The sequence below is a fragment of the Macaca fascicularis genome, chromosome 1 (assembly GCF_037993035.2).
Source record: "Macaca fascicularis isolate 582-1 chromosome 1, T2T-MFA8v1.1".
Classification (NCBI taxonomy): domain Eukaryota; kingdom Metazoa; phylum Chordata; class Mammalia; order Primates; family Cercopithecidae; genus Macaca; species Macaca fascicularis.
Window position 1 is genome coordinate 153,179,128 of NC_088375.1, and position 14,546 is coordinate 153,193,673.

At 37.5% G+C, this 14,546-nt stretch overlaps 1 protein-coding gene across 3 annotated transcripts in view; it reads right to left on the reverse strand.

Moving 5' to 3' along the window:
* The window catches only part of ADGRL2 (adhesion G protein-coupled receptor L2), a 683,665-nt gene that overhangs the window by 529,869 nt on the left and 139,250 nt on the right, over positions 1–14,546 (reverse strand). For all 3 annotated transcript variants that reach the window (XM_074003149.1, XM_074003162.1, XM_074003150.1), the window contains exon 3: positions 14,191–14,259. The gene's annotated coding sequence lies outside the window, so the exon portion shown is untranslated. The remainder of the gene's footprint in view (positions 1–14,190; positions 14,260–14,546) is intronic.

A 14,546-nucleotide genomic window follows, 5' to 3' on the forward strand; every position in this document is an offset into this window, starting at 1 on the left:
CCAGAGTGAGAACTTCCTTGTTGCCTTTTAACCAATTGAGTGGTGCTTTTTCCAAGACCACCCATAGACCAATCAGCACGCAGTACCCTATTCTGAGCTCTTAAAAACCCTGGACTCAGTCACGCAGATGGCTATCCACTTTTGGGTCCCCTCTCACACAGAGGGTTACCCACTCTCAGGTCCCTTCTCCACTGAGAGCTTTCCTTCTGTCACTCAATAAAATTATTCTCTGCCTCATTCACTCTCCGGTGTCACCCCTCCTGGTGACAGGACAAGAATCTGGAACTTGCTGAGCTGTGGGCAGTGGGAATGAATGAACTGTAACACGTTGCTGTTCACTGAGCTGCAGTCAGCAGGAATGAGAGAGAGCTATAACATTTCCTGGGGGCTCAGACCTCAGGACTCCCTGAGCAAAAGCTGTAACACTCCTTGGGACTCCCTGGTTTCTGGCATCTCCTAGTTTTCAGGCGCCACCACATCCCCCTTGTCTAAACACTGGCGTCCAACACGGAAGCCACTTTGTGGCATGCCCTGTTCAGCCACGGGCTGAGTATGCAGCCATGGCAGGCACGGGATCTGGGCCAGTAGTGCAAGCTGAGTGTAGCCTGCTGGACTGAAGAGGATGGCATGAGCCCAGAAGGCCTGAGTGAGGCCCTGGGCAGAGGTCATGTGGCTGCAAAGATTTCCCACTGGGAAAGTGGGACCCTAGGGATCCTGTAACACTAACCCTCCCTCTGGCTGCAACAGAAGAGAAAAACGTGCCTGGCGCCATTCCCTCCCACTCACCAAACTACAAAAGCCGCAACAGTTGCTAATCAACATATAGAGTTTCAGTGATGCAAGATGAATAAATTCTAAAGCTATGCCACACAACATTGTGCCTATAGGTAATAACATGTTATTGTACACTTAAAAATCTGTTAAGAAGGTGGATCTCATGGTAAGCTTACCACAATAAACAAAACATCACAAACAATATTTACCAACCATTGGTAAATTGCTATTTTTCAGGTCTATTTGGCAAACAGAACAGTCTATGTGGTATAACTACTGAGTTTGTGAATTTGGGCAACATTGCTTAATTTCCCTGATTCTCAATTTTATCATCTGTAAAGCAAAAATGATAATATTTTTCATATTGAGCCTTTGTAATAATTCAATACAAGTGAAAGCATCATAGTAGCTGAAAACATGGCAGCTAATATCTGATTGGAAGTTAGCATGCCAGTTTTGTCCACTGCTCATTCAATTCAAAATCCGAGGTTATGTAAATTCCACAGTGGCAAATTGAAGCACACATGTAATTTGCTCTCCAGAATGACATCAATAATGATTCTAAAGCTCCTACTATGGCTTCTACTATGAAATAATGTGGGGCCTCCATTTGAAGAGTGTTAACAGGTATGGAGATGACCAGAAGGAGCAATCCTAAAAATACCAAAACTTTCATATTTCACTTCTGGATCATTTTATATACAAACCCAAAATTAAAAAAAAAAATTCATTTGGCTGGCAATCTTGTCAGTTCCCCCTTTTGTAGTTTTAACAACTATTAAAGAGGAATTTAACAAAAAGGAAGAAAAAAAGTTTTTTTGCTAGTGACATTTTACTATATTTCAGTTCTTTGATTATTAGTCAATAATCTAATACTGTTTAATAGCATTGTTTTAATAAGCAAAAGCTTAATTCTCTGAGAATGGTAAAGAATAGATAATACCACTAAAAAAGAAAAGAAAAATTGTCAGAAACAATAAGCTGATTAGTATGGAGTGTCTAAATTTTCCCAGCATACGAAAAAGAAAATTAATACATAAATTAATTTATTTATTAATTTCTTTTTTTAAGTATTTTGAAGTTTTTTAAAATAGGAAACAGAAAACTAATGTTCATGTTCCATATTAACTTCCTACTGAGCAAAGGTCTCTGTGGTCAAGAGACCTTTTTATTATATTGTAGAGGAAAGAAAGGCAAAGGTTTAGGAAAAAAAGAAATTTTTCAGCACTTGGAAAATTATCTTCACTGTACTTTGTATTAGGCATTAGGCAGAATTTTTGTTTCCTTTCATATTTTACACCTTTCTTGTGAAAGATAGAAAATGAATTTAGCACTATATTGGGGGATGCGTTTGGGTATTATGTAAATATCCAAAGGATAAATAAAATTCGAATTAAACTTACAACTCTGTGCATTGGGCTTCAGTTCAGGTAATAACATGACAAGGGAGAGAAGAAGAGAGCAAGGGAGAAGAGTCATGGAAATAAAGTAGAAACTTAGGAAGGAATGAAGTTACAAAAGAAAAAGAGAGGAAGAGAGCAAAGAGGAAGAAAACAAGACAAAAGGAAGAGCAGGTGTGATAACAAGTTCTTTTATAAACTGCAGCAAAATCAAGAACGATTTTGTGGGAGGGCAGCTCAAAAGGTAGTTACACAATGATGGTCAAACCACCCATAATAAAACTGCCTGAAAAGGTTTTGCTCTCCTGGGTTGAAAACTGTAGCCTGTTTAGGAAAGGAGGATGTGATGAAAGTATAAATGAAAATTTCATAAGCAGATGGGGATTTATGGGGCCAAATACATGACTAAGTTTTATGATGCACATAATTATGCAACAGAAATAATGACTTGAGTAAAAAAAATAATTTGTTGGACCAGGAGTAATGGCTCATGCCTATAACCTTAGCACTTTGGGAGGCCAAGGCAGGAGGACAGCTTGAAGCCAGGGCTTTGGTACTAGCCTGGACAACAAAGCGAGATCCTGTCTCTACAAAATAATAATAATAATAATTTAAAAAATTAGCTGGATATGGTGGCACACACTTGTAGTCCCAGCTACTCAGAAGGCTGAGATGGATGCATCACTTGAGCCCAGGAGGTCGAGGCTACAATGAGGTATGATGGTGTCACTGCACTCCAGCCTAAGCAACAGAGACCCCATCTCTTAAAAAAGAGAAAGGAGAAAAGAAAAAGCATCGTACAATACAAGCATTTGCCATTTCCTTAAATACCATATTCTAGGTAAACTGAGGCCCACACTTGTGTTGTTATGTAACACTTTGAAGACAATCTCAGTAACAAATTCTAAGAGTTCATTGATACTTAAAATTAATTACTAAGACCCTTCCACATTTATTAGGCTTTTGTTTATGAGGTTATTAAATCTCCTTTTTAAAATCAGAAAGTTTGAAACTTACAACCATAATTTCTGGTGATTTAAGAATTCATCCAATTTCTGGTGATCAAGGATTCACTCAAGATTCAAGAATCTAAATATCAAAAATTCACCACATCCTTTACAATATCTTACTATGACCTCATCCTTGATTCATCCTTTCCTATTTCCAGTCTTTCTAAAATCATCACTCTAACTCCAATGTCTTTCACATTTCAAATTCCTCTGAGTGTTTGATGCTGTATCTACAATAATGCTGAACAGCATATATGTTTAGTTCTTTGTTTCAAATCCTGCTAAGAAACAGAACATATAGAAATTTTCTTGTATTACTTCCCCTTTTCCACCTTTCAAAAATGACTTCTTCAACTCCTAGAGAGAGAAAATAAAAAACAAATAAACAGAACACAGGGCTTCTTTCTTTATGGTCTTCTAATACGTAGCATACTTCTGTGTTGAAAACACTAGGTGTTTTTCAGTGAAACACAGACAACAAGCTCAGTACCGGGATTTCTGTGCATTGGCGCATTTTATTCTTATGAGAAGGAAAGTTTCCACGGTTGCCATTTTTTAGGGAGGCAGTGATCTGCCAAGTGCCACACAGCACAATGTTGGAGATGGAATAGAATTCAGGTCTGGCCAGTTCCAAAGCCTACATCCTTGTGCATCCTGCCTTCTCCTTATCTTTCTAAGACGTCCTAGTTTCCTTTCCACATTCTGCCCACAGGCTTCTGAGAATAAGGTCCTCTAGGGAAGGTACCAGGTTATACTAATCTGTGCTTTGATACACTGACTGTCAGAGTAAGTTCACAAAATAACCTGGGAAAGAATAAAAGGAGTCGAAGTTTCAAGTTCATGATCAAGTTCCTCTTGAGCATTACAGAAAGTACTTGTTTCTCTCCTGGTTAGGTTTCTAATTGCCTAAACCAGGTCTGTATGCTCTGACAACTGGGCGCAAGAGGGAAGCAAGTTAGAGGATGAGAAACCTGGTCATCTAACGGGTCTTTGGGCTTGCTGGCCTTACACCTGTGGTCTTGAATTTGTTGTTTCATCATTTCCACAAACAGGATGTTCACCCTGACTTTCTGCAAAGGAATCTCACCTATTGATCAAACCACAGAATGGCACAGACTTTAAAATTATGGGAACTTATCTTTGACAGTTTCTGTTCTAAAATGTATAAGCAAATCTGGCTTGGTGGAGCCAGAGGCCATAGAAAAGAAAAGGAAGGAGCATTCCAGATATGGAGGACCCGATGAGGAAAGGATCGCTCTTGATATCTAAATGTTTTGTGACATTTTCAAGTTTGTAGTCCATTGATTGTAATGTTCTTGCATTGCTCCCACCAGGTGTTTTTCAACGAAGTGCTACATTTTTCCTGGCTGATTCCAAGAGGAAACCTTCAGGTAGGTTTAATACAGAAGATTAAGACTGCATTAAGACTAAGTCTGAAATGTTCTGCTACCAATTAGCCCTCTAGTATTTCTGTAAGCCTTGAATTTTTGATGCGATCAATGACACCAGTGGAGCCATCTTCTGTGGAGTGGTTATTAAAGATACAAAAATCAATACAAAGATGATACTTGGAAATCTATATCACAAGATAATGAATCACCATGAGAGCAGACTAAGAAGAATGTCAGCAAACCAAACAGAAGGTTTGTACATAACAATTTCATGCCAATAGAATTTAAGTTAAATTTTGCATGAGACAGAAATCTTCATGCTACACTTATGATACATTTGCATGACAAGGTTTTAATAAGGTTAAGTCACAAGCCTAATCAGACAAATACTTCTAGTGTATTCAAAAAGGAAGAAGAAAAAGAAAAAAAAAAAGAGTGAGGATTGAGATGTTCAAGACTAAGCCAATAATGCCATGGTTTAACTTTAACTAATGACAAAATAGCATCAAAACTTTCTCTGTCAGTAATCCTCATTCAGTTTCTTTTAAACGAAATATTATTTGCCAGCACCTTAAGTCCGTAAGTACTGATTGTTATTGGAGCTGTGTATTGGAGCTTCAGAGAATAGTCCAAATTTAATTTGAACTGAGGATTGATTTCGTTTCCTTCAAAGGAAGATTTTTTTTTTCCTTCCAAAATTGAGCTGGTGCATGACTTTGCAAGCTCATTTTGGTTTTCTCCTTGACACAATTGTAAGTGACATAACATTTATGTGTTTTGTCCTTAAGGGACATCACAACATTGCTAATGATGCCACAAATGACTGGGAGCTGCTTTTTGGCTTTAGAGATATGGATTCCCTAAGACGTTTTATCATTTGCTGCCAGGAACAGCAAAAATCAGCAAGCCTGCTGTAGTCATAGTCACCAGTCCACTAAACCATTGTATATTTAATACAGACAGAGTTTTATGCTTGAGATTTCCCAGTTTACAACTATGTAAATAAAGTTTTATAGACAGAGATTAAGAGAGGGTGTGTTTTTGTGTATGTTGGGTGTGCAAAAGCCATAAATGTTTCTCTTTTCTTCTGTCTCTAGGCGCATATGTGAGTCTCCCCACCACTGGAACGCTTAAGTGGCTGCTGTTATGGAAGGTCAGGCTCATAATCACTGCATATTAAGTCCTTAACAGCAATGTCTGGCTCTCCATTAATCTGTAAACTTACTGATTTACCGAGAGATGTCTTTGTTTTTTCTCCACGGTTTTTCATCTACTTCTCACCCTGGTGCCAATGCAATTTCCAGAAAATGAAACAATGATTAGTTTATGCTATTGCATATTAAGTTTGGTTTTCTCTGTATTTACATTGCATGTTTCAAAGGTTAACTTAATCAGCTGTGAGTTGTTATGCAGTTAGTCAGAGTGGAATTCCCACAGATTTTTTTCCGCAATGTATCACATAACAATAAGAGAGCTAGAGACACCTTGTGTAGTTTTAACAGGTCTTTGCAGTTTTACTTAATTTGTTTCCCTTCCCTTTTACCCCTGAGGCTCCCAAAGCAAATGAACCATTCAGGAGCATAAAACAAGGGGAATTAGTTTAGACTTCAATAAAACACAGACCTCTTGCTGGCAATATCTGCCTTGATGTAGAATGTCTGCATTTTAAAATATTGCTGTGTCTTGATTGTCCTGACACCTCATGATTGTCCTCTTGAATTTCCATTGCCTGGGGAACTTCAATACTCTCATCCTGTTCAGGTCTCATGCTCCTTCTCAATGGTGCTCATACTTCAGCTTCCATATCTTCATCTGCAAAATCTACTCAACTAATGCATGAATATACTTAGCAGTTTTCCAATAGTTCCAGAATTAGGATTTAACTTGGATAGTCTCTGATATCTCTTTTAGGTAGGGTGAAAAATATATAAAGTGCAGGAAATGCTATTCTCACAGGCAGGCGATTCAAAAGTGGTATTTAAAGAAACATATTTTTGTAGAATGAAAGATTTTTACCTTTTATTGAAGCTATGAAAGTTTTTAGCCCTTACAAGTCAGTAGTCCTGCTTGTTTGGGGATGGGTTTTCATATGTCGAATCGTATTATTTATTCATTTACGAACAACTAATGATGACAAGCCATGTGCTGGATGCTGAGGATACACTTTGTATCAGGGCAGTTGAGAGAAAGCTGTTCAGTAAAATCATGTAAAGCTGTTTCTCCCTTGAGAGTCACATTTTAATTGCTTTTGTGGGGAAAAATTGGTGTCTTTAAAAGTTTGGTTAGTAAACAAATCCAGACCAGATAAATGTCTAAACCTGGGTGGAATAATCAAACATTATTTTTAATAGGTGGAAGAAATGAGATGCATAGTAATTATTTAAGAGTAAAGTCTTTCCTAATGAGCTAAATGATAAAAACTTGAATCCCGTAATTGGACAGATAAGTCGTAAGGAGAAAGTTAGGTTTTCGCACAATGTATGTTCACTGGATAAAAACTGACAAAGTCTTGTTGAAATAAGCTGGGGTGGAGGTGGGGAGGGATGGGCTAGATCCCTTTAAAGGGAAAGCTGAACAAGAAAACAATCTTCCATACACTAACATGAACCAATGGAGAGAAGAGAGAACCCAGAGAAGGTGTATACTACATTACATGAATACAAAATAGTTTTTTAGATTTATAATTTAATTTACAAATCTGAAAGACAGATGTATTATTTTATAATGCCCTGTCTTTATAATGTAATGTTCATATATTTTTCTAACTTCTATGAGATAAAATAGAGTGGTTTTAATTAACAAAAAATTAACACATGATGGAAGCAAAGAGAAGAATTATTCAAGAGTTGCGCGTAAGACTGTATAGGATTTATATTTGAAAACAAGCCCAGAAATATAAATACTTCTAGGCTTCTATGAGTCAATGCTTGACCAGTCCTCTTAATGGCAAAATCTCCTACTGGTTACTTGGCTCTCATGAATCTAAGGAACTGGGTGAAACCAAATATTAGATGGTCCAATTTTAAAGAAAAGAAAGCAGAATAAAAATGTATTAAGGCAGAGAGAGTTTAAGTTTAAACATAACCACATGTGGTGAAAACAGAAAAGGGCTAGAAAGAAATAAAAAAAAAAAAAAAGTGTTAGCAATGCTCTTCTCTGGCATAAACAATGGCTTTCATTTTCTTCTTCGTATGTTTTGATATTTACAAATTTTCTACGATAGTATTTCTATTATAACCAGACAAAAAGAAATCAATGAAAAGTGCAATCTAACTGTTGAAATTACTGCTATATACAAAATGAATACATTTCACCGTTGGTAATGCCTTTGACTCTAGAGGAAAGATGATTTCCATAGAAGGACTGTAGTATTTTATATCTAATTAATTGGGAAGGCTTTGAGCAAAGTCAGAACTTCAGATCCTAGAAGCTGAGTACAATAAAGATTTGAGGAACAAGAAAAAAGGTATGATCAATGGAAGATCTTCCAGAAAGTGAGGGCTATCTGTTAGCGAGTGTGTAAGAACATGAAGTATGTGAAAACAAGGTGAGTCTTATATGAAAGTGAATAATAAATGAGAAGAGATTAAGAAGTAAGCTGGCCTTAAATTTGAAAGTAAAGAGCCATGAACAAGATTCTGTATTGTGAATGTCAAAATTAAGAAGCTCCATTCAGAAATAAGTTTATAGAATGAAAAAAATCAACCTAACTTACAGTCAGATTGATTTTTACTTGGGGGGGGACTCTAAGTCATAAGCATTGGGTCTGTTTTATTAACACTATAGCTTTCCCTTTACTTCCCGGAAAAAACACATATAATGCTTTTACTTTTCATAATTCACTTGCTTGCTCAAATATTCATTGATTTTTCTGAATCTGTAGCCCATCTGCTTGCAAAACATTCACTGACTTCATGGGACTAAATAATAAGTATTGGTTGATGTTAATGTACATACATGCAATAAAACTGTCAACTCAGTCATCTTCCTGGTATCTGAGCATATAACAAAAGCATCACTAGACAGTGAGACAGCACTGTGAGAAAGGTAGTGTACATAATGGAAAGAGCACAGCCTTTGGCCTCAGAGAGATGTGGGTTCAAATCCTGGCTCTGCCGCTTGCTACTTGTTAATTTCATCAAAGTAAATTTCTCTGCCTATTTCTTTATCTTTAGACTGGGGTCAATACTTTCTTCTAATATGAATTTTGTGAGAATTAAATGACATATAATAAATTAAAGCATATAATAGAATGGCAGGTACACAATAAACTCTCAGTACCTAATAGTAGTATGATTATTTTCATTGGCATACTCATCAGTTTTCAACACAATGCAAATTAACGTTTCAAAACCAATATCAAGTTTTGGTTTTCCTTCTGTGAGTCAAATTTTGGATTATTAATAAGAAAATGATCTCATTTCTTTCTCAGATGGCAAATGGTTTATTCTTAGACCTAGGTATGGACTCATCTATACTCTCCAGTCTCTCTCTGTTAAAGTCACTGGTACCAGCTTTCTCAACTGGTTCACTTCGAGCCTGGTTAGAAACCAAAAGAAAGCAACTTGATGGATTAACAGGGAGAACTAGGGAAACTGAGCCATTGGAGGTGGAGTGCTTATGCTTGATAAGCCTCAGAAACTCTGGTTTTCTATTCAGAGAAATGGGATTACTCATACAGCTTTGCACACAAGACCAACATTTGGGTCTTAAAAGCCATAACTGAGCCAAGCACAGTGTCTCATGCCTGTAATCACAACACTTTGGGAGGCTGAAATGGGAAGATGGCTTCAGCCCAGGAGTTCGAGACCAGCCTGGGCAGCATGGTGAAACCTTGTGTCTACAAAAAATACAAAAATGGTGGTACATGCCTGTAGTCCCAGCTACTTGGGAGGCTAAGGTGGAAGGATCACTTGACCCTGGAAGGTCAAGGCTGCAGTGACCTGTGATTGCATCACCTCACTCCAGCCTGGGTGACAGAGTGAGACCCTGTCTCAATAATAAATAAATAAAGTAAAACAAATAAAGGCCATAATTCAACTGTTGTAATTGTAGTTCTCTCTGAAGTGAATGAATTTTTTCCACTCATCCTGAAATTCTCATTGCTGCTATGTAAGAAGAAAGCTTCAGACTCTGGCCACACTGGGGATTTTGGTGGGATGCCTATCGGCACTTTCACTGAATGTGCAAGAGTGAAAGACTTCCTAGGATTCACCTGTCTTCATAGTGAATTACCCAGCCCCTTGCGTTATACCTTTGTCTTACTTTTAGCGATCAAACAGCATATTACACAGACCCTGGATAACATAAATCCATAGTATCACTGTTTATTTAGCCCCCAAAAGCACTATGTATCCAAAGTATTCATTATTAAAACCACATCTTTGATGCCACTTATTCCATCAGAATTCCTATAAAATTCATAATTTATTATACTGAAGGGAACATATATGTATACTTTTTCTGGTGCTAATATTTAGTTTTGTATATGGTTAATTTTACTTCTATAAACAAACTGCAAAGTATAGGGGTCACACTTTATCTTCTTTTCATATTGTGGGAAAGTTTTGGAGGTAATACAGACCTTCCCCCAGTGAAATTAGTTAAATGATAAGAAAAAAAGTCTCCAAATATCTAGTGGGTAAGAATAAAAGTTAAACTTAGCTTAGACTTTTTTTGTGACTTAAAAACTTTTGTGGAATATGAGGAGGGTCCAATTTAAACTAACCCTTTCATTGTTTTTGTTTGTTTTTGTTTTTGTTTTTGTTTTGAGATGGAGTCTCGCTCTGTCGCCCAGGCTGAAGTGCAGTGGCCGGATCTCAGCTCACTGCAAGCTCCGCCTCCCGGGTTCACGCCATTCTCCTGCCTCAGCCTCCCGAGTAGCTGGGACTACAGGCGCCCGCCACCTCGCCCGGCTAGTTTTTTTTTGTATTTTTAGTAGAGACGGGGTTTCACCGTGTTAGCCAGGATGGTCTCGATCTCCTGACCTCGTGATCCACCCGTCTCAGCCTCCCAAAGTGCTGGGATTACAGGCTTGAGCCACCGCGCCCGGCCTTGTTTTTGTTTTTTTAATAGAGACAGAGTTTTGCCATGTTGCCCACGCATGTCTCTAACTCCTGGGGTCAAGTGATCCTCCTGCTTTGATATCCCAAAGTGCTAGATTATAGGGATGAGCCACCACACCTGGTCACGATGCCTAAAATGATGAGATCAGGGGGTGTAGAGGCTGTATTATTTCATTCTCACATTGCTATAAAGAAATATCTGAGACAGGGTAATTTATAAAGAAAAGAGGTTTGGCCGGGTGTGGTGGCTCACGCCTGCAATCCCAGCACTTTAGGAGGCTGAAGTAGATGGATCACCTGAGGTCAGGAGTTCGAGATCAGCCTGTTCAAAATGGTGAAACCCTGTCTCTACTAAAAATACAAAAATTAGCTGGATGTGGTGGTGAATACCTGTAATCCCAGCTACTTTGGAGGCTGAGACAGGAGAATCACTTGAACCCTGGAGGCAGAGGTTGCAGTATGTAGAGATTAAGCCACTGTACTCCAGCCTGGGCCACAGAGCAAGACTCTGTCTCAAAAAAAAAAAAAAAAAAAAAAAAAGGTTTAATTGGCTCATGGTTCCGCAGGCTGTATAGGAATCATGGCAGGATCTTCTTCTGGGGAGGCCTAAACTTACAATCATGGTGGAAGGTGACGGGAAAGCACGCCACCTTACATGGCCAGAGCAGGAGGAAGAGAGAGACAGGAGAGGTGCCACAGACTTTTAAACAACCAGATCTCTTGCGAATGGTATCAGGGGAACAGCACCAAAGAGAGGGTGCTACCCCCATGGTCAGATCACCTCCCACCAGGCCCCACCTCCAACATTGGGGATTACAATTGAACATGAGATTTGGATGGGGACACAGATACAAACCGTATGAGAGGCATAGGCATACATGTAAGGAAAGACAAATAGCAGAATGTTAATTTGTGCATGTTAAAAACTGCTAACCATTTTTGTTGCTTGGAAGTTTTTTTCTAAAAATCAGCCTTTTTCTTTGAGGTCCCTTCATCCATTTCTTCAAATTGTACATCAAAAATTTCAGTCAGAGAGATGCTAATTACTCAAGATGACTCAGGAAGTTCACATGCAGATTTGGGACTAGAGCCCAAAAATGCAGTCCCCGCCATGGATTTTAAACAGTGACAGTTTCCTGAAATGCTGGTTATAGGTAGTAGACATTACCCATTTATGCTTCTTGCACTATCATAGAAAATAAAGTTTATTTATATCACAAAGATGCCGGAGAAATTATGCTGAAATATTTTAACATAAAACAATTCTGAATTTCTGAAGTATTACCCTGAAGCACTCTATTAATATCTAATATTATCCCTTCCACAGTAACTGTTACTTGCCTTGCTCCAATATATTATACACTTTTAAGATCTACTATGTTTACTGAATTATATTTTTAAAACAAGGAAAAGAAAAAAAATTCACATAGGAATCATCATAGGGAATGGTATCTATTGTAACAACTTTTTTCTTTCAATAAATAACCGATTATTAATATATGCTCTTCACGATATTACTTCTACTTTGCCAACATTTGCCCCTTTAAATGATTTTAACAGTAAAATTTACTGTTGACTAATATAAAAATTATAGTAGTATGGTTAATTGTAAAAAGATCTAACTTCAGTTTAAGTCTTATATCTCATTCTCATTAATAGTTTTTTGAGTAGCTCAGCAGATAACTCATTTAAACTTTAACATGCCATTTTCCACATTTTAGTTATTAAAAGAAAATATAGCTATAATAAATTATAGCATTTGTAATAAATACCTAAATTACATATAATAAATGATATCTCTACTTATGTCAAAATATCAATTTCACATATTTTCATCTTTAATATTACCTTTGGAAATAGAAGAGTGATATATCACTATGTAAATGTAAATAGGATAGTGACTGATTATGTTTTGAAGATGAGAAAACTAGGTCAGAGAATAGTTAATGACCAATTTTGGATTAAACCCAGGTGTTCCAGGGCTGTATAAGCCATCCCTGGGTGTTATTTTCTTTTCTCTAATTTGTTACCTTACTTCTGAAAGAAAACTAGGGGATGGTAGAATTGAGAAATATGTTTTTGCTAGTAGAGGAGAGGGAAATCCCATGATTTAACACCATGGTAATGTTTCTTAGAAGAGAAGGATGAACATGAGTGGCAACATGGATTATTGGCAAATCTACTGGCAGATGAAGTCATTAGCCCTATATAGGCTCATTAAGTGCTAATAGTGATCATAATCATCCGTTTGTGATTTGGAAGAACTGTGCCTGCATCCCCCTGAAAGGCTTTTTGTTTTGTAGGTTCCTTTTTATTCTGCTTCCTGAAACTCTATGCCAATTGATGTTTGCATGTTTCTGAAATGGTGACAAGCCTTGTAATTGATTCTCCAACTACGCTGTGCTGTGCGCCGAGCTGGCAGGCACCCCACTTTCAGGTCACTTTACACGTCACACCACCTAGAGCGAGCCAGGAACCCATTCAAAGGGCAATGGGATGCCAATTATTTTCTTTCCTGGCATTTACGTGAAAATATAGGAGAGAGCCTGCTAAAATGGAATTGAGAGTTTGGTTCCCTTAATAATTCCTATAGCCTCCAAGTTGGTGGACTATGGAAGAATTCAGAACCTGAAGCAAGTAAGGTGAGGAGGTTGAAAATAGAGATTTAGTCAAACAATCCGTAAAGTGAGGAGATAAAAAAATAGAACTTTGTGAAACCAGCAAATTTAGTGCTTACTAGGTGCCAGGCAATATTTGCAGCATTTTACATCTACTAATTTGTTTATGCTATGCCACAACTCCTGAAAGTAGATATGACAACTTATCCCATTTTGCAAATAAGAAATGTGGAGCCAACAGCCACATAGCTGGTAAATGACAGAATCACACTTTGAATTTAGGTTGGCTCTGAAAGCTAGGCTTTTAATCATTTTGCTATAGGTGGAATTAAAGATTCTGTATGAGTCCACTTTAATATAGAATTCATAGCTTCTAGGAATGTATAATTACTTAGTAATAACCAGGAAAGCAAATGATGACTATGATTCAGAGAAATAGAAATGTGAGGCCATCCTCTCTAAATCCCTTCATCCCACACTTCCTCATCTAACACCACCACAGGATATTTTGTACCTTATCCTACTTCTACAAAGGAATGCATCCTAATAATTTCTGGCTTCATTTATGAAAATAGCAACTTTAATTGATCTCTACTTGCCTATGTAATTTGTGATGTCCAAGAATACTCCAAGGCAGAAAAATGCCTAAGACCACTAGCATAATTTTGTAAGAAATCTAGATAGGTAGACAGCCAGTCTTAAGCAACATACAACGAATAACCCGACCCATGGAGAGAGGTAACCCATTCGTGTAGTTTCTTCTTCTCTCATCTCCACCCAGGATCATGATTTTATCTTCCACGTTTAATAAAAGATCATCCAATATCAGAACTTAGAAAACTGCCAATAGATAAAGCAAATACATTTAGGCAGTGCTTGAATTCATAACATAATTGAAGCTATTATGTCTTATTTCGAAATTAATCATTTACCTTATGAGTCTATGTAGGCTCCATACTCTTCAGAACCATTTGTGAAGTTTAGAGTAAGTGGTCTGTAACCTAGAAGGGAGACAAATCCACAGTTCAAATTCAGCATGAAAAGATTATCAATGAAATTGAAAATGCATTAGCATGTGTATTTTTTTTTATTAGATTCAAATGATGAAGGCATTTACCAATTTGCAGATACAGAGAGAACAGAATTTAGGTGAGATGGATATTAGCGCTTGTGTCCCTGTGTTTTAAGTATCAGCTCAGACAAAAAAGCGAAAAGATCTAAAATGATTCCTGGAACTGAACAATGTGACTGAACCCAGAGGGGGGAGCAGGCTGCCACCCACCTGGGG